General features: G+C 41.8%; 1 protein-coding gene across 6 annotated transcripts in view; it reads right to left on the bottom strand.

The window, feature by feature from the left end:
• The window catches only part of SUPT3H (SPT3 homolog, SAGA and STAGA complex component), a 308,388-nt gene that overhangs the window by 14,998 nt on the left and 274,565 nt on the right, over positions 1 to 18,825 (bottom strand). Inside the window, exons 13-19 of one of the 6 annotated variants that reach the window (XR_001874457.1) lie at positions 14,476 to 14,616; positions 11,282 to 11,511; positions 7,179 to 9,413; positions 5,603 to 5,891; positions 4,885 to 5,101; positions 4,246 to 4,361; positions 2,570 to 2,932 (exon numbers count right to left, since the gene is read on the bottom strand). The gene's annotated coding sequence lies outside the window, so the exon portion shown is untranslated. The remainder of the gene's footprint in view (positions 1 to 2,569; positions 2,933 to 4,245; positions 4,362 to 4,884; positions 5,102 to 5,602; positions 5,892 to 7,178; positions 9,414 to 11,281; positions 11,512 to 14,475; positions 14,617 to 18,825) is intronic. The other 5 variants (XR_001874456.1, XR_001874454.1, XR_001874459.1 and 2 more) reach the window with 5 other exon arrangements.

Raw genomic sequence — 18,825 nt, 5'->3', positions numbered from 1 at the left:
ACTCACTGGAGCTTTATTAAAAAAAGTGCGTTTTGCTCAAGATTGCAAAGAGCTCACTTCCAGTTCAACAAAAGCCCCCTCAAACAAACCCAAACGTTCCTCAACAGAGGATCTCTATTGCAGTTCTTCTTCCCAAAGAAAAACATTCAGTCTTAACATATTCATTCCCACTCACGCTCCTGGGGTTTTCAATGAAAGTCTTGAAGCTGTGCAAGCAGCTCATAAAAGGGAGTCCCTTTCTGATTCAAGTGTGCCCTCCTGTTCAGATTTTGGGAAACGGGATGATTAATTGATTTCCATCATCAGACTCCCCATAAGTCACAAGCCAAGCTGCTATTTAAAGTTTCCATTGACAAAGATTTCATTATAAGAAGCCATAATTTTTATCCAGCACTGTGCAAACTTTTTTAGTCTTCAACCTGAATTAGGCCCATATGTTACAGAAAAACACAGTGAGGGCAAGTTATGGGGGTGAAGTGGTGAGGGGAAGGGAAAGGAGCAACTGCTCTATCTCAGAGGCTGAAAAAACTTCCACCCACATCACAGCATAAAGGGGCTCTGAATTGGTCGTCTTAACCCTTATCTAAACAAAATAAATCAAAAATACAATTTTCCGACTGACGCTGAAGGATTTGCTTTCTTAGCCAAAAAGCAATTTTAAACTCCCTTGCTGAGTAATCTTTGCCCAGATACTGAACTCCACTGAGAGCTCCTGGAGTCCAAGGTGGTATTGCTGAATTCTCCTCCCTGTGTCCTGCTGCTGGGATAGGAACATCCTCAAACAGCACCTGCCACGGGATGCAGATGAAACCACAGCTTGGTGGTGTAAGTAAACCTGATGACTGGGAGACCCTTCCCCCAGAGGGCTTCACAAGGCAGTTCAAAAGGCAGCAAAAATGGGAGAGAGGCAATACTGCAATCCTTATTTCACAAACAGGCAAGGTGTATGCTGGCAAATAGAAGTCTACTGTTAATAAAACTGTGAGCCCCAGAATCTGCCAAGACCATCTGCATTGTTTAAGATGATAACATTGTCTGTGGTCATGAGCAAGGGGCTGCTAGTGATAACAATTTTGTTGTGGCCACACTTTTGAACTGGCTTTAGCAGGGAAAGGATGGACATAAGAGTGCAAAGCACATTCAACCTGACCAGTTTTATTTAGCTGCATAGACAGAGTCTTCAGCAGAGCAGAGGCTTCATCTGCCTTGTAGCTCCATATCAGAGACCCCCCCGGATGATAAATGTATCACAAAAAGACCTCTCCCCTTCTGTCATGTGTGCTTGAGTTCCTCATAAATGTCAGATCTCTTGTTGCCTAATGGGGTGGGAATCCTTTAGGTGACTGGGGAGCAGCAAGATCACTGTGAGGATGAACCAGAAGTACCAAGGTGGTAGTTTAAGAAGTTTGCACTAAGCTGTGTGACTGTGTGATATGGCTAAGCCAAAAATTCCTGTATATGGAAGCAGGAGCTAAGTCTCAGTCTCTCATTCTCTATGATCTGCAATACGGCCTTTGAAAAAAACAGGGATAAACAGTATCAACCTGCCTAAAATGTTCTCTGAGAGAAGTAAACAGAACCTGACATACAAGTGCTATCTAGTAATGCTTGGGAGAGCCAGCCAAATATCACATTTATAACATGGATTTTTCCAGCATGACAGAACTACTGCAACAGCACAAGTCATGTTAAGATCTGGAAGGGGCAAATTTCCTCAGACGAAGAAAAAGACTTAGCAGTCATTGAACACAAACAGAAATTTTTCTTCTCTGCCTTTTAAATGATAAATTTAATCAGAGTTCCAGGGCTTTCCTTATAGCTGAGCTCAGGCTGGCTGGAAACCCTGTTGTTTTGGATAAAGTCAGGCAAATTGAACAACAGAAGAGCAGAGAGTTTGGGGTACCCTCAGAATTTCAGAGAGCATGAAAGGTAGAGAAATTACATCCTTCACACACGGGTTTTGATAAGAAACTTTTGGATTATGCCTTTCAGGCTTCAGAAAGAGAAGTAAATCCACACAGTCTAAGCCAGAAGAAACTACCCAACATAGACCCTCAAAGACCCTCTACTCCTCTTGCTGTGACTGCAATGCCTTGTGCTCAGGTAGACCATTCTTTTCAGGATGACCCACAGCATGATTAAAAAGAATAATCACCCACTTGCATCCACAGTTGTTGCTAATGATTAATCACCCCTATAGTTAAAAATTTGGCCATTGTTTCTTGTTAGGATACGAGTTTGGGTGCAGCTTTTGCTACCAACTCTTGTTATGTCTCTGTGTAGTTGACCAGGAGATCTTCACTATTGCTGTTTATCCCCATGAAGATAATTCATCTGGCATAAGCAAATCACCTCATAACCTTGCTTTTCACAAACTTAGTAGACAAAGATCTTTTAAGTCTTCCACCGTAGCATGTTTTCTCTGACCCTTAAATTATTTTTGTACCACTTTGTGCACCTTAAAATCAAATGTGTGCCTGAAATGGGATCTCCTGTCTCATAGCAAGGCACAAGCTGCTGTGCAGATCTATAATCTTGTGAGTATTCAGCCCAAGGAGCCAGTTCATACCTCTTCTCATGGTTCAGATGTGGATCTGTACTCTCTTGATCATGTTGACATAGGAATTGTGCATTTCTCCAACTTTCCTTCAGGTTTCTCTTGAGTTGTAGTTCATGGGTAGTTTCTTCTAAAGGCACATCTGAGCCCAGAGTTCAGCAGCCTGACCTCAGCAGACACTGTAGTGATGTCCAAGTCTTGGGAATTGCAGTCAGTCAGTAGCAAGAGGTGAATTCAGCCAACCCTTTCAATGCTGGGGGTTGACCTTACAGGACAAATCTCCACGGAGCTGTTTTCGCATCTCCGGTGCTGGCACACAGACATGTAATGAAGTATATGCCCTTCCCTATGGGACACTCCTCCATGAGTTCATTCCTGGCTTAGTTGGAGAAGCTGGATTTTACATTATTAGGTATTGAGTTGCAACATGAAATTACCAAAATGTAAAACATGGGAAAACATACTGTAAATCACTTATTGGCAGGTCTCTCACCTCTTTACAAGTGCACAACTGGATACATATGAGTCTTTTGGAATTTCCAAATTAGAGCCCAGAAGACCTTCCCGAAGAAAGGTATTTTCTGCTGGCACCAAAACAATTTTATCTGAGTTAAACAACAGAGTTAATGTTTTAGCATTCACACGGCCGTTTGCAGGCTACAAATCCAAACTTAATTTCACCTCCTTCTTGCACTGTAGCTCTATTATTATTGCTTTTTTTAATGAATGTTATTATTCTTGTAACTCTCCTGCTTTGGCTTTTCAAAAGCAATATACAGAGACCCAAGGGACTGACAGTGAGAATGCAGAACCTTTCACATTCAGGTGAAAACACTGATATCTTTAATGGTCTTATCAGGAAGGGAATTTACGTAAACAGAGTAAACGTGTTCTTACTACTGTGACCTCCAGCTCTTTTGTCCCCACTGCTTGTGACCCTAAATTTGTGGTGACAAAGGATGCTCTGATATGAGCAAGGGGTGATTTTGTGGTTAAGGAACTAAACTGAGAATCAGACTTCTGGGATTTATTCCAGGCTCTGCCACAGTCTGCCTGTATGGAAGTCACTTAATCCTTCTCTGCCTCAGTTTCCCATCTGAGGGAATATATAAAAATATTTTCTTTTGTCATTCTTGTCTCCGAGGCCAGAAAGATCCCCTACACTGGAAGTGTCCAAGGCCAGGTTGGATGGGGCTTGGAGCAATCTAGTCTAGTGGAAGGTGTCCCTGCCAATGGCAGGGAGGTGAAACAAGATGAACTTTCAGGTCCATTTCAACCCAAACTATTCTGTGATTGTATGAAAGATTTGTCAGCTGAGTCACAGAACAGCTGAGCATAGACTCTATTAAATAGTTATGTTTGAGTGTCTGAGGGATTGGGTCATGCCTTTGGTTAGCTCAGGCTTTCAGATGGGCAGAGAAGAGGCATATTTCTTGTTTCAGTATTTGTCCAAGATGTGTTACTGTGCTTTTCCATGAAGACTGGGTCACAAATGGAAAGGTAGTTCCTGAGAAAAATGAGGATCAAATGACTGATTCCAAAATGCACCTTGACCTGTGGTCCCTCTATTACAGCTGGTGATTAAAGAGTTCAGGGAAGCTCCACCAAGAGCCAGAAGTTCACAGGCACACAATAAGCAGGCTTTCACCCTAAACCAAAATAACTCCATCTGCAGGAATTTCACTCACCAATTCAGACAGTAGGTCATGGCAGGACACACTGCAATGTTCACCTGAGGTAAGGAGTGAAAGTGTCACCAGGAAAGCCTCCCAAAAGCCACAGTACAGTTTACCCTTTCATGCAGCTCAGAACAGAGAAGAAACAAGAGATTTGTCAAATGCAAGTTCTGCCATGTGTGGAGACAGGGTTTGAACACCATCCTCCACCCTCCCCCCCGCACACCACACTACAAGGGTCTGTGTTGGTAAGGGCACTTCACAGCCCATGGGAAGGAGATGGAACTAGAGCCTCCCACATCTTCATTTATCTGCACACCAGTTTAATTTTTCTCTGCTTCATTTACTCTCAGAATTTGGAGAGTTGGTGGCATGCAACCTGGGCATGAGTTTTTCTTATAGTCCCATTTTCTGCTCTCTGTGTGCCAAAGATCCATCCCTCACTTTTGCTTTAGGGAGGAACTGGCTTACACAACACCTAGAGAAGAAGGTGGGGCTGCAGAATAACAATGAACACAACCTGACGGACAGATATCCATTATCACAAACTGCACCTTCCAATTCTGACCATCCCCAATAGCTATTGACTTCAAACCACTAGATTTATTTAAAGAAAAAGGGTTATTTAATATAAAAGGAGTTACCAAATACCTGCATAGATCTGGTTGCTTTCTTGCTGCTGCTACAACCAGTTATTTTCTCCCTGAGAGAGACACGTCTGCTGGCCTTGCAGAGAGCACATCACATCCTCTGGATTAGCAGGTCTTTCCATGGATAACTTGATGTGAGGCTGGTGTCCCACAGGAGCTCCCAGATCACAGCACTCACTATGGAGAACACTGCACTTTAGTGCTCAACTTGGATGATGCTTCGAGAGATAAAATACAAAGTTATCCATAAACCATCAAATGTTTCAGACCTTTCAGAACACTATTTGCTGATTCCCTCGGAAATTTATTAGCTCTACCAATATTTTCTTTTTTAGCTTTGTAAAGCAAGCTCCAAGTCAGCTAGTACTGACTATGCAGAGCCCTGAAACCACATGTTTATTTTCCTAAGTTATAAAAAGTTTATAAGGGTAGCTGGTATCCTTATGGGCCACTGTACAGTGATTTGCTACTGCATTCCACACTGGTACAGAAGAGCTCTGTGTTTTATACCAGAGGGAAATCCTTGTGATACAGCTGTCCAGCAGCCAACGAGAGTACAGACACCTTAAAAAATATAACCCTGATAAAAAAAAAAAATTAATATCTGAAAAGGCAGAAAACATCCCTGCTGAGAAAAATCAGTTTGAACAACTGATGACCCTGGGCAGCCCAAGATCTGTATTGTGATACCCCAGAGAACATCAACAAAGTCCTCTCACCTCAGACATAGTTCTTTTTTTCAACTAGATCACCATTTCTACCTGAAAATGCTGTATGGTCACAATAATTTTTGAAAGTCCAATGCAATAGCTGCCTTGTCTTTTTGCAGTTAACATTTAGCCCCAGGCTCTCAGCTTTCACAACTTCATATGTCGCTTCATTGACATGAAGAGGCTTTGGTCAATTTACACTGGAGAATGGAGAGACTGTTATCCATTTATCTCTTAAAATAGTGAGTACACAGCTGCACAACATGAAGAATTAGGTCAGTATGTTGCTATGTCTGTCCTGGAAAGAGAAATTCAGAGCAAATAAGGTAGATTTCAGGAGAGAGCCTGGAATGTGTGAAAAGTTAGCAAAACTGACATAGACTCAATAGCAAAAATAAGTAATTTTGCAAATCCCTAAACCACAATGGTTGGATTAGGGCCCTTGTCATACAATTCTTGGGCATGTGAACAATCCCTTTTTCACTTGACTTCATTTCATTAGTTTCTCTCAGCTACATAAATACTCGTACTCTCAATGGGACTACTCACATCAATAAAGTTCCTCAAGCGAGCAGGGATTGCAACCCAATTTTAGTGGAACAAACCCAACCTCTGACTTTGATTGCATCCCTCACTTTTCCAAAAAAACTTCATTTCCAGCAAGAGCGAGCCCACAATCCCTGTGGAGCTTGCTTTCGCCACTTCCAAGCACAATCCCAGTTATTTGTCTCGTCAAATACAAAGGCAAACAGGGCTCTTCTGAACTCCCCAACTTCACCTTCCTTCGTAAAAACACTGCTGGGCCTCGAACAGGCCAATTTGGATGTTTTTGAGAACTCCTGGGCTTTGCTCTGCTCTAATTGATAGATCCCTGGTGGGGTTATCCTGCTCACGTTGAATCCCAACATGCCTCTGCCAGCCAGCAACCTCTGAAAGTCAAAATACTGCTCAGTGTAATATCATGAGTAATGACAGTAGTATCAAAGCAGCAATTACTCAGCTGTAAATTGTTTTCTGATTAAGCTTGTAGTCCTTTTTTTAGTCTTTGACATTGTTGCATGGGGTTGACTGTGATTAATTCACTTACAGTCAATAGAAATGTCATGGAAAATTGCCCCTTTACCTATCAGTTCCTATCATAATTTGCAGTTTAAGGTTTGCTGCAAGGGAGACAGGATGGGCAGTGCTGGAGTGAGAAGTGCATTGAACTGCTGGAGAAAGCAGCAAAACAGACCCCAGCTGGCAGGCACCTCTATGGGGATCCCTAAGTATAAAGAGCAGATATTGAGTTGGATGTTTTCTGTATATTTTTCAAGCAGGTTTTTAGTTAGTTCCATTCTGCCAAAAGCATAGGAGGAATTTCTCTTTTTCCTCCAACTCTCCCTGATCATCCAAAAATACACATGAAGAGCTGAACAGAGGAAGAAGCAGAATTGAAATCAATAAATCGACTTGCTGGCCTCGTATGTCAGTATTTATCATCTTATCCAAGAATATACAATAAAATCAGCACATCTAAACTCAGCCATTTCCTCTCACGATTGTGAAAACTCTGCTGACATGCATTGCTTCCACAAATACCCACCAGATGTGGCACATTTCAGGTAAAGGCTTCAGTGGGAGGCATGAGCTCTTCCTTTAGTGTGCTCTCTTCCCCTCAAGGTGGAAGAAAAGAAGTGGGAAGACAATGAAGAAGATGAAGCAAAATCAACTCCTTCCCCTCCCTTTCTATTATTTTCAAAGACTACAAAGTATCTCCAAAGAGCTTTACAAAGACTGTCACAGAAAATAAACACACAAAGGTATTTCTGTCCCAGAGTTATCAGCCACAAACCAGTAAATAAATCCTTACTCCTATAAAGAGAAACAAATGGAGAGACCTGATCTCTTAAGTGCAGTTATGTTGCACCAAATACAGGTTGCTGCAAGTAATATCAAGGTCTGCAAAGGGCAAAAAAATTAGACTTGGTAAAGTAGAATAGACCTGGATGGATTGGGTTTGGTTTTTTTTTTTAAATTGTTTATTAAGTACAGTGACAGGAACATATAAAACTTTTTTATGGAACAAAAGGACAAGGACACCGGGAGTAGTGGGAACCCCGACCCACTGATTCCCTCAACAGGACTTGAATCCAGCACTGAAGCAATGGCAAGGACATATTTTATCCAGAGCTAGGAGACAGAAACCATCTGCAGGGCAAGAAAATTCTGGTAACATCCAAACCAACTTGCTCTCCAAGATCCTGTGTGTGTACAGGCTTGTTGAACATGAGCACATGAATGTTAAGATTGTGTTTTCTGGGGAAAGGCAGAAACCTTTTACATTGTAATATAAATGTAATGAAATGTAATATAATACATAAAAATGTGAAACTAGTCTGATGTGACTTTCTTGCACAGAACAGCCTCTTACCATTCATACATTCAGATACATATGCAGTATATATATATTCACATGCATAAACATGCTGTATTATTTAACTTAAAGCATAAACATGTGCTTAAGAGAGACAAGTCTGACAGCCCAGAGACCTAATCTTTCCATTAGCAGTCTTCCATCTCTATTACCTTGTCTCACTGGATTTCCTTCTGTGTCCCAGGGAGAATGGCTTTTGTAGCAGAACAAGCAGAAGAACACTCAGATTTGCATAAACACTGTGCTTGATGTTCCAAGATGCAGCCACACCATCAACCAAGGGATGGTTTTCTCATACAGGAGGAATCTCAGCTGTAATCACCAGCCTTTTCAAAACAGATTCCTGCAAGTCTTTTACTTCCTTCACTTGCAATTTGCCCAGCTCAGAGATTTACATGAAAGGGTTGAACTAAACATTGACCTTCATGTGGAAGTGTGTTGCATGATCTGGAATATCAAAGGGTATCTCTGGAGTACAACAATTTTGGTCGTGGCAAAAGGATGAAATCCTTTTTTCCAGCCAAAATGCCATCTATGAGAAGGTCATGTAAGTTGTTTATCACTATGACTTCTTGTTCTTCATCCCATTTACCTCAAGTGTCTTCAGGACAATTAATATAAGCAGTGCTTTTAGCATTTTAGGAAGTGCTATGCTAACTAATACAGGGGTCCCATTAGTGGATTCTGCTCCACTGAGTTTCAGTGTTAAGACTGAAAACTGAATTGCACTGCCAGGACTAAAATTAGATCATCAGCCTTGACTATCAGGAGCTAGTAGATTGCTTAAAAGGGGCAGAATGGGGTGCCAGCAGCTGTAGATTAGTAATCCAGTAATTCAGGAATAAAGTGAGAACTCGAAGAGAGATGTGGGTTATCTGAAATGACAAATACTGCAAATAATAAAAATACTTCTCTTTAGCCACATGGGTGAAAAGAGAACAATGATAGAATCATAGAATCATAGAATATCCTAAATTGGGAAGGACCCAAAAGGAACACTGAAGTCCAACTCCTGGCCCTGCATAGGACAACACCAAGAATCACACCATGTGCCTGACAGCATTATTCAAGCACTACTTGAACTCTGGATGGATGAAGAAAAGACAACATGAGGTACATACAGGCCTGAGAATGACTGAAGAAGTCAGGATTTTCCTTTTGTTTTTAATGGTTATGATGAAGAACATTCTTGGACCCCACAACAGCAGAAGCAGCCCAGAAAAAAACCACATCCATTGTGGGTGACATCAAAATCTCACCTGGGCTTCACACCTTGCACCTTGCAGCTTGGCAAAAGTTGGAGACTTTAGCAAGTTTGGGATTCTGTGAGTTTCCCTGCAGACTTTCAGTGCATGTTCATCCTTGACACAAAGGTCAGTCTGTTTGCCAGATGTCAAGTCCTTCCTGCAAAGTACGGGGGGCAAAAGAGCAGTTCACATAAAGGTTGTCAGATTTTTTTATGCCTTTTTTTTTCCCCTGAATTTGGCTGACATTTTCTGAAATGAATTCAGCCTGAGGCAGACACTCAGCATGAAGAATTTAAATCCAAATGGTTACAGCTTGGCAAAGCTCTGAGCAACTGAAAACAGAGTCTTGTAATGGGAAGTGTCAGACAACCCCAATAACAGGGAACCAGCTTGTCTGGAGCGAGCACTGTAACACACTGGTGATGGATGACATCAGACTGGAAATTTCACAGTTAAGTAGCTGCAGTGCCACTAATCCTCCCTGGTGAAGAAGGTCGGTGTTAGAGTCCATCTGGTCTGTATGTACAATGTAAGATTATGCCCATCATGACAAAGTTAATTAAGAATGGAATTCCCCTTTCTTGTTAAAGCAAGGAATAAAATTTGGGCACCAGTGACTGACTCGACATCACATACTTTGGTTCATTGACAAGTGTGGCACCTTCCATATGCATATAAGTTGCTGACTTTGGGATTTTTTTCTTATTAAGTGAATATTCGTTATGATTTACTTCTGAATTAATTGGGTTCAGCTTCCATCTGGACATTCCTATGAATGAACTTCAGAGGCCTAAACAGGCAAGGACAGGACATTTCAGGGTTGAGTGGAAGAGCATCAAGAGGAACAGAACATTAAATATGTGCAGCTGGATATTCATACTGGAGGCTGCTGCAGCAATATTTCAGTGAAGTAGGCAGGAATAGCACCATGTGACTGGCTTGACCAGCACATCTCAAATTTTGTTATTCATGAATAAGCTAGAGGGCAAAAAAGTTCATAATGCTATTTGTCCAAGCCAGTATGGCATAGGAAACTGCACTTACCTCAGAGCTATTCCCTCAGCAGGAAAAAAAAGGCTACATTTGAATAAATTATTTGTGGTGAATTATTCCATTAGCTGTAGTCATCATAACTCCACCCTGATTTTTATGTAGCATACATAAGAAAATTCTCCTTTCCATATTGTATCTTCACTTAGTTTGCTGTGGCTGGAGACGGCAATTACACACTGCTTTTAAAGAATCTGATTACCTTTCAAATGCAGATCTCAGCTAATGTTTGCTACAGAGATGCTGCTAACAAAAGCAAAGCTCACAGTGAACTTGAATGACCAAAGTGAACTTGAATAATGGAAAATATGTTTAAATTTATGCATTAATAGCTCTGTGGGCAAAACCAGAAATACAAGGATTAGCACTATGAGGCTCATCATGGCTAAAAAGATTTTGATTTGTGACTTTGTGGAATATAAGGACTTAAATTAGCATCAGTTTGCAGCAGTTTTCATAGAATCATAGAATAGTTTGGGTTGGAAGGGACCTTTAAGGCTCATCTAGTTTCAATCCCTCTGTCATGGGCTGGGACACTTTTCAATAGATCAGGTTGTTTGAAGCGCCATCCAAGTTGGCCTTGAACACTTCAGGGATGGGGCATTTAATTTCTGAGTTCTCTGGTGTGAAAGTTTAGACACAAATGCCTTTGCTTGTGCTGGCACCAGCAATGTCGAGACAATGCATTTCTACAGCTTATGGCCACATGTGGGACCAGAATCAAGGACTCAAGTGCTGCAAAGATCAGAGCAGCAAGGAGGAAAAGAGACATGGATAGAGAAAAATGAAACTCAAAAAGGTACTTCATCTCTGGAGAAGATGGTTGTGTTCTTTTATCCTACCTGATGAAACATCAGAGGGGGGAACATTTGAATGGCACCATCAGGAAAAGCTCCACGTGCCTTGGCAGCACCTGTGGCCACCACAGGGCTCTGAACGCCCAAGCTGCTGGGACTGAGGCGTGGGGTAACTCACCCAATTGTGCATGTTCAGCTTGCAGGCACTCCTGCAAATCCCTGCTTTTGCTTTGGTTTGTGTGGGCTTCTCCCCTTCTGAGTTTTGGTTTCCTACAAACTCCGTAACTCCCAGCACATCCAGCCAAAGTCAACGTGTTCTGCCTGGTTTCAGGTTGAAATCGTTCCGTTTCATCTGTGCTCATCTGTAACCATGAACTGGCCCAGCTGCACTCAAAACTTGGCCTACAGCTGTTCAAAAAAAAAAAAAATCATTTTTTTCATCACAGCAGACCCAAACCAGATCATAATAGGTTCATCTCAATGAGAATAACTGGAAACAGCATGTTCATTTCCTTGGCACTACATATGTCTGGCATAGTCTGCTAGAGAGGAAGGTACATCAGATTTGCCTTAGACACGTGGTTGGCTGCAGTTGCAATTTGGGATAATCTCCATATTACAGGGTAGAATTACCCCAGGTTTCTTCTGCATAACCTGGATGTTTAGAAAGGAAAAATTAATCACGTGACAACCCTTGGTTAATGCAAAAGGTTTACTCTTCCCCTTACTCTTCACTCCTCCATTCTTTATTCTTATGACTGTGACGATAATGTCCGTTGATGCAAAACCCTGCAAAGTATAAAATGTGCAGATGTAACATACTTCTGTTTGGTAACACACTGACTTCACAACCTCCTTCATATTATGAGTAGGGGGATGGGGATTTTATCAGATTTTTTTCTTTTTTTTTTTTAGATTTTAGTATTGATACCAATAGCATAGCAAACAAGAACAGAAATAAAAAAAACACGATTGAAAGCCCAGATTTCCTGGCGTGGGTGCCCAGGCAGGTAGACTCCTGAATCAATCTTTACACATGCAAATGAGTAACATGTTTATCCAACATGCTCAATGCCCACTGGTCTCAGACAGAGTTGTGGGATGCTTTGCACTATAAAAAAAGTCATGTGTCTTTCCTTGGGCTGGATTTAGTCTCATGTGTGTATATATCAACCACAGAAATAAATTCTAGTCATTCTGGGCTCCCTGGTGTAGTCAACAACAGTTCAACTAAGCTGCTTCAGATATTTGCCATTATGTGGGATAGATTCCACCCTAAAAGTCTGTTTATTTGCTCTGACTATGAAGAGATTCTACACATCCAGGTTACACACAGACATGCATCAGCTATCAGATGCATCCCATCAGAAATAAGTTTAAACATGGCTTGAAGGGCAGCATTCATTGATCACGTGCAGACAGCTGCAATGCTGACAACTACATTAACTCTCCTTTTGTACTCAGTACAAACAAACAGGTGTCTTTAGGGTGCAATTTATATAACATTGAAGCAGACAATTAAAATAGGTCAGAGTGATCACTGCCTGAAAGTGTCTGATTGCACTGACTGGAAGGGGAGCCTGTGACAAGAAGCTGAGGTGTGAATGCTGGGTGGGATGAGCTCCACACTTAAAATTCATCTATAGCCTCGTTTTGGTTGGAATACGGAACCAGAAGTAGCCAAAAATTAGAAAGCTCACCAAACCTAACCAGTGTAGCACAACCCAACTTTCCAAGATTTCTTGGGAAAACACAGGTGCCTGTGAACTTTCTCAGTGCAAAACCCTCTACTTTTGCACTAATATCATCTTACTGTAGGATCAGTACACAGCCATTAGCTAAAGCTAATAAAACAAACTCCTCTGATATTTTGTTAGGCAGGTACCAATGTGCTGCTGTTGTAGCTGTAACGAGGAATAAACCAATAATAGCTGATTCTGTACGATATGAATCTGAGGAAATTAATCCAGCTAGAAGTGATTTAAAACATTAAAGCTCCAAATCCTCACGGGATCATAGTATTAGGCAATTCCTTAGCAGAGTGCACATCACCCAAAGCTTATGAAAATATTTTTGGAAAGAGCCACAGGAAGTGTTACATCATTGGAGGCAGCACAGAATGCAGCAAGTCAGGAAATGTGACTCCATGCCTGTCTCAACCTGGTACCCGTGTCCTGCCTGCCTGAATCCAGTCAATTTGTCTCCTGTTCCTCTTCTGCTCTTTGCTTGCCTTGCCTGTGTAGGACTGTGAGCTCCTCTCTCATGTTTATCCAGAGCTCTGCACTGTGACAGCACCTCTCATAAAAAATGTGGGATTGAGGATCAATATGGTATTGACCATCTGTCCTCCACTGAAAAAAAACCCTCAGCATGTTATTATTATCTTAGGTGGTCAAAAAATACATTAGGGACACATTGAAGGTGTTTAATTCTTATACCCATGGGAGATGAAGATTGTGGCAGGCAAACTGGTAAGGAAGTGTAAATAACCATATCACAGCTGCCAAACCCTTCCTGGTTTCTGCAACCAGACACGTTCTCTGTAATGCACAGTTAATCATTCTGCCAAATTACTTTTTCTACATATTTTTTCCTGAACTGCAAGTTGCTCCCATGATGTGTTTGAATGTAGGGAAAGGCAGCTGTGTCTCCTTGTTGTAGCTTCTTAGGCTGCAGCAGGGAGGAGGCAGCCAGATTGAAGATTTCCAGGTCAATCTTTCAAATGTAAGAGTCATTCTGGAGAGTGACATCTCTAGTGAAGAGCCACGACCAATTTGAATTTGACTCTCTCAGTGGTAAACACAACCTTATAATCACAGCCTCAGTTTCTAAGCCAGACAACATCTGTTATAGCCAGTGGTTCACCTTCACAGAGCATGTTTTTTCTCTGTCTCATCCACAGTCTACAGTGGAAAGCAATTTCTATTAGGTTTAAAAACCAAACTAATCAAAAAAACTTAAAAAGATACCTAAGCAGGCAAGCCATGTATCAGAAAAACCCATGATTTCCTATCTTGTTTTCCAAATTTTCCTATTATTTCCAACTACATGCCTTCAAGTATTCAGTCTCCCTGAGCCCTCAGGTCTCTAGATGCACTGCAGATTTTGCCATGATGAGATGTAAAACTCCTGACTCAGACTCCTGATTTCAGACAAGTGTGATTACAGTGAAAATCCAGGTTTAACATTTGTCATGAAAGAAAACAGGAAAAATTAACCCAGCCTTCAATACTAAGCCTTAACGTGTCAGAGCCTCATAACTTTGGGCTTGGTTTATTCACAAAATAAGTACCCATTTCAGTACACTGATGAGAAAATTGACCCATGTTTTCATCAGGAAATACATATAGGTGGAAACCATGTTATACCTACCATGTTTGTGAAATCCCACGTGGAGTGGTGTGTAACACGAAGTTCTGACATTTTAGTTTTGCTATGTCTGACTGCAGGCAGTACTGTGACAGCTTGGTACCAATGGCTGTTTCAAGGGATAAGATGTGCTTCAGCCTCAGTCTGCATTACAAAGAGGAAAAGTTCTTTTCAGATGCATATTCACAGTACTCAATTAAAGAAATGGAAAGGTCTTGAAAACAAACCAACTTTTTTTCTTTTTTTTTTGCATTTCTGCTTCTGCTTCTATGGTGTGAAGGATCTCGTGACCATTAGATTTGATCTTTATCTTTAAAGTATTATAAATAACATGATAGTTAAGTCTGTAAAGTCTGCCTTGACTGAGAGAAATACAGTCTTTTATCTATTTAAGAAATGGTAAAGAATCAGTTTAATTACAGGCTATATGCATAGGATATTCATGATACTGTGGTAGGGGGAGACAAATTATTTTTCACTCAAAATTGACATAATTCAGTGGTGGACAAATGGGGATAAATCACAGTTGACTAAAAAAAGGTGTAAATTTTGTACTGCTGCTAACCACTAAGATGATTTGTCCAGGGGTGAAGTGGTACTTTTTGAAGACCTTACACCAAGACTAAGGTCTATATAATCCCATGAGAAGTCATGGATGGAGGAAGAATCATACGGTTAGAGCTAAAACCAGTTACATGTTTGACCACAGGAAATTCCCATAATGGTGTCCATCAAACTTAAACCTAACCCAGAGAAATACTTTTACCCTTGACCACGTCATCTTTTTATCCATCTTCTACACCTTAATCTCTACCTTTTAACCAACAAGTAGCATCATTCTTTCTCTCTCCTTCCTTCTATTTGGAATATTTCCTTTTCAACACTTTCATTTCCTTTCCAACCGTGACACTGCTCAAACAGTAACATTGCTTTTGGCCTGCTCTCTTTCTCCAGTGTCCAGCCCTGTTATAAGAAGGGGTGAAACCCTTGTTGCTGGATGCAATGACTGCCAGAGGGATCTTCCCTTTGTGTGCTTTCCTCTTCCCCTGCAGAGTCTATGACCAAAGGCGGGTGATAAAATGATGCTTCATGCCTCAAGTCTGCCACAATCCACAGAGGAATTATATTAAGGACTCAGTTCTACAAAGCATTAAACCCCATGCAGTTTGTGTAGCCCATTAGAGGGCAAATTGTCTAATAAAGAACAGGATCAAATAAATCCTTGAGAGGTGACAGCTCTGCAGAAAACACCTGAAGAGCCTGAACACTGATGACAAGGGCCAGCACCTCTCTGAAATTACTTTTTTATCTCTATCCAAGACCATTCAGCTACTTCCAAGGGGAAAACTTAGCCCTGTACATCCCTTGCTCCTATCACTTATTTAACACACAGTTGCTTCTGCAAGACTCCTGCATCTGAATGGTCTTTTGGATGCCATTGGCATAATTGCTAAACTCAATGTTAACCATATTTAAAGAGTCAATGGTCTTTCTTTCTAGGATCCCATAGGATTTGGTTTTCCCCAACTACAGCCTCTCCATAGCCACGTTAAAAATAGGCTTGGTAATACTTTTCACATTTGTAGGCTGTCACAAACGGTTAGCAGGGAAGGAGTCATTCAAACACACATGACTTTATAATTAAGGCACCTAACTCTTATAAACCCCATTTTTCACAGAAGCAGTGACTTTTAATAAAGTGCAGTGGAGCTGTGGGGGATTCTGTGGTTTCTGCGTGCAGGCCTTGTGCGAACATTTTGACCCTCAGCCCTGACCACAGAGACCACAGTCATCAGGAGGAATATTTATTTCCACTCCAGCACTTGTCTGGTCTGGTGGACAAGCCCCTGAACACGGAGAGGCTGAGGGAAGCAAATGGCAGTCATTTCCCTTTGCTGTCCCTCAGTTTCTCCACCTATAAAATTGGGATAATGATTTCTTCTTCTTTGGAAAGCTCCCTTGAGAGCAATGATGAACTGAGCAAGATGTTAATTTTTTGGATGGGGTCATTGAGGTGTTCAGCTGATGAAGTTTGAGAGAGAGATGGAAATGAAGTCCAGGAGCCATAAATCCCATTTCTATGCTTGCTTTGAGGGATGAAACTCCTTTTATTCCCTGGCCTTCTGATGAGTAGGATGCAAGAAATTAAAACTTGGAAATTAAACAGATGAAGCTCTTTTATCTGGATCAGTAGGAGGATCACATGATGAAAGCACTCTGGCTCTCTCCATGCATGTAGTAACAACACACTCAAAGCTGGAAAACTCAGATATAATTAAGAGAGCCATTAGATAATCACTAGAAATTAATTTAACTTCATTGTAAGGGCTATTATTTTCAGTTTACCTGCTGAGCAAAGTCAAGGAAAATACCTGATTATCAGCGTGATGACAACAGGTCATTCGCAGGGTGAAATAGAAGATCAGATGCTGCAAGTGCTGCCTGTCAGCATTCACTATCTTGTCACACAGGGCACCAGCACTGGCATGAAGACACTGCATGGTGAGAAAATGGGATTTTGGAGAGACACAGGCCACCTCTTGGAATGCCTATCTGGCTGCAGGTCAGGGTGCCCTCGCTGGGACTCTGGCATTTCAATCATTCTGCTGACCAGTTCACCAGCAGGTTGAAAAATCCTCACTTTTAGCTAATCCTTTGTCTACTCTTGAGCACACAAAGTGTGACTTTTGGTGGCCATTTGAACTCCTGTTGTGGGATCTCTGTGATAGGTAACAAGCCTCACAGCGGAGGAAAAAGCAATAGATTCATCATTGGCACTTGCAGATTTCTGACACTGTCTCATATTCACTTTCCTAATCAGGTGAGGGAAACATGGGTCTAGATAAAACTGCTGGAGAGTGGGGACAGAGCTGCAGATATATGCACCAGGAGAGCAGTTATCAATGGCTCATTGTCAAAACAGAAAGCGGGGCTGGAAAGCCAGAAAACACAGCCTGGGAGGACAGATTGATCGAGTTACATTTATGAGCCAAAGGAGAGCCTTGGTGGGATATAAGTGCCTTTGAGCACAGAAAAGGCTGTTAAAAACACACTGGTACAATCCATCCTCACTGGCAGGATAAGGAAAGCCTTTACGTTGCTGCAAAGAAAAATTCAAACCAGATAGGAAAAAAATTTATGAGGATCGAGAACATCAGTAGACTCAAGACTGTGAAATCTCCATCCTTGGGGGTCTTTAAACACAGGCTGGATAAACTTTTGCCAGGAAAAACAGGTACAAGGGCCCCTGTTTAAGATAGGCAGCGCTGCTACAGGCTTTCTGTGCATGTTCCAGTGATGCCCTGAGGCTTGATGTGCTTCTGGTCAGGCTTTGTGCACTGGGTACAGGCTGCTGGTAGCTCAGTGCAGCACACAGAGATATTCCACTCCCAAGATGCCTGAAAAATACGAGTTTATTTTACGTCAGGCAAGACTGGAGCTTTTCCAGGAGAGACTGTGGCTGTGTGATGCAACTGAACGGGCAGGTGGGAAAAAAGCAGCAGCTGAGCAAAGGACATGAGGCTGGGTCATGAGCAGACCTGAGCCTTTTCTCTGTGCTTCCCTCAAGGTCATCTTGTTGGCAGATAAGCTGATGTGGATTTCCCCAGAAGAATGATTTTGACCGTAGCTGGGCTGGTTTAGGAATGCAAGCTGGGACTTTGGCTTACTGGGGCTGAGTTCAACACCCAGCAAACAGAACAGCATTGGAGAGTGGGAAAGTAAAATGGTAAAATCACCCCAAGAAACATGTGGAGGGGAGGTAGCACAGAAATCGCAGAATCACAGAATCATAGAATGGTTTGGGTTGGAAGGGACCTTAAAACACCATCTTGTTCCAACCTCCTGTCATGGGTAGGGACACCTTCCACTATCCCAGGTTGCTCCAAGCCCCATCCAACCTGGCCTTGAACACTTCTAGGGATGGGACAGCTGAAGCTCCTCTGGGCAACCTGTGCCAGGGCCTCACCATCCTAATGGTTTGGGGGTTCTCAGCAAAGGTGTTATGTGGGTAATCTTGGGGTTTTAGGAATCATATAGAACAAACTGAAGTAATTGTAAAAATACAATAAAAATAGATTTAAATATAAAATAGACTAAAAAATTTAAGTTCTTTGGTCTCAGTGGCCATATGGTAGCAGCAGACATCTTTGGGGAAGGTGCTTTGCAAGGATTAATGGCCAGATGGGGGTTAACAGGCCACAGCTGTACTATGATCCCCAGCTCCACCCCAAATTAATGATCTTCTGAGGACATATCCTTAAATTAAGAGGAAATGACAGGTTTAAATTGGCATGTGCCACACACAGCGCAGTGGCAAGCCCAACAGTTAGTATAATTTTTAATACGGCCATA

Source organism: Lepidothrix coronata, unplaced genomic scaffold, assembly GCF_001604755.1.
Source record: "Lepidothrix coronata isolate B3197 unplaced genomic scaffold, Lepidothrix_coronata-1.0 Scaffold39, whole genome shotgun sequence".
Taxonomy (NCBI): domain Eukaryota; kingdom Metazoa; phylum Chordata; class Aves; order Passeriformes; family Pipridae; genus Lepidothrix; species Lepidothrix coronata.
The sequence above is the reverse complement of the archived record's forward strand: the minus strand, read 5'-3'. Positions and strand labels throughout refer to the sequence as shown.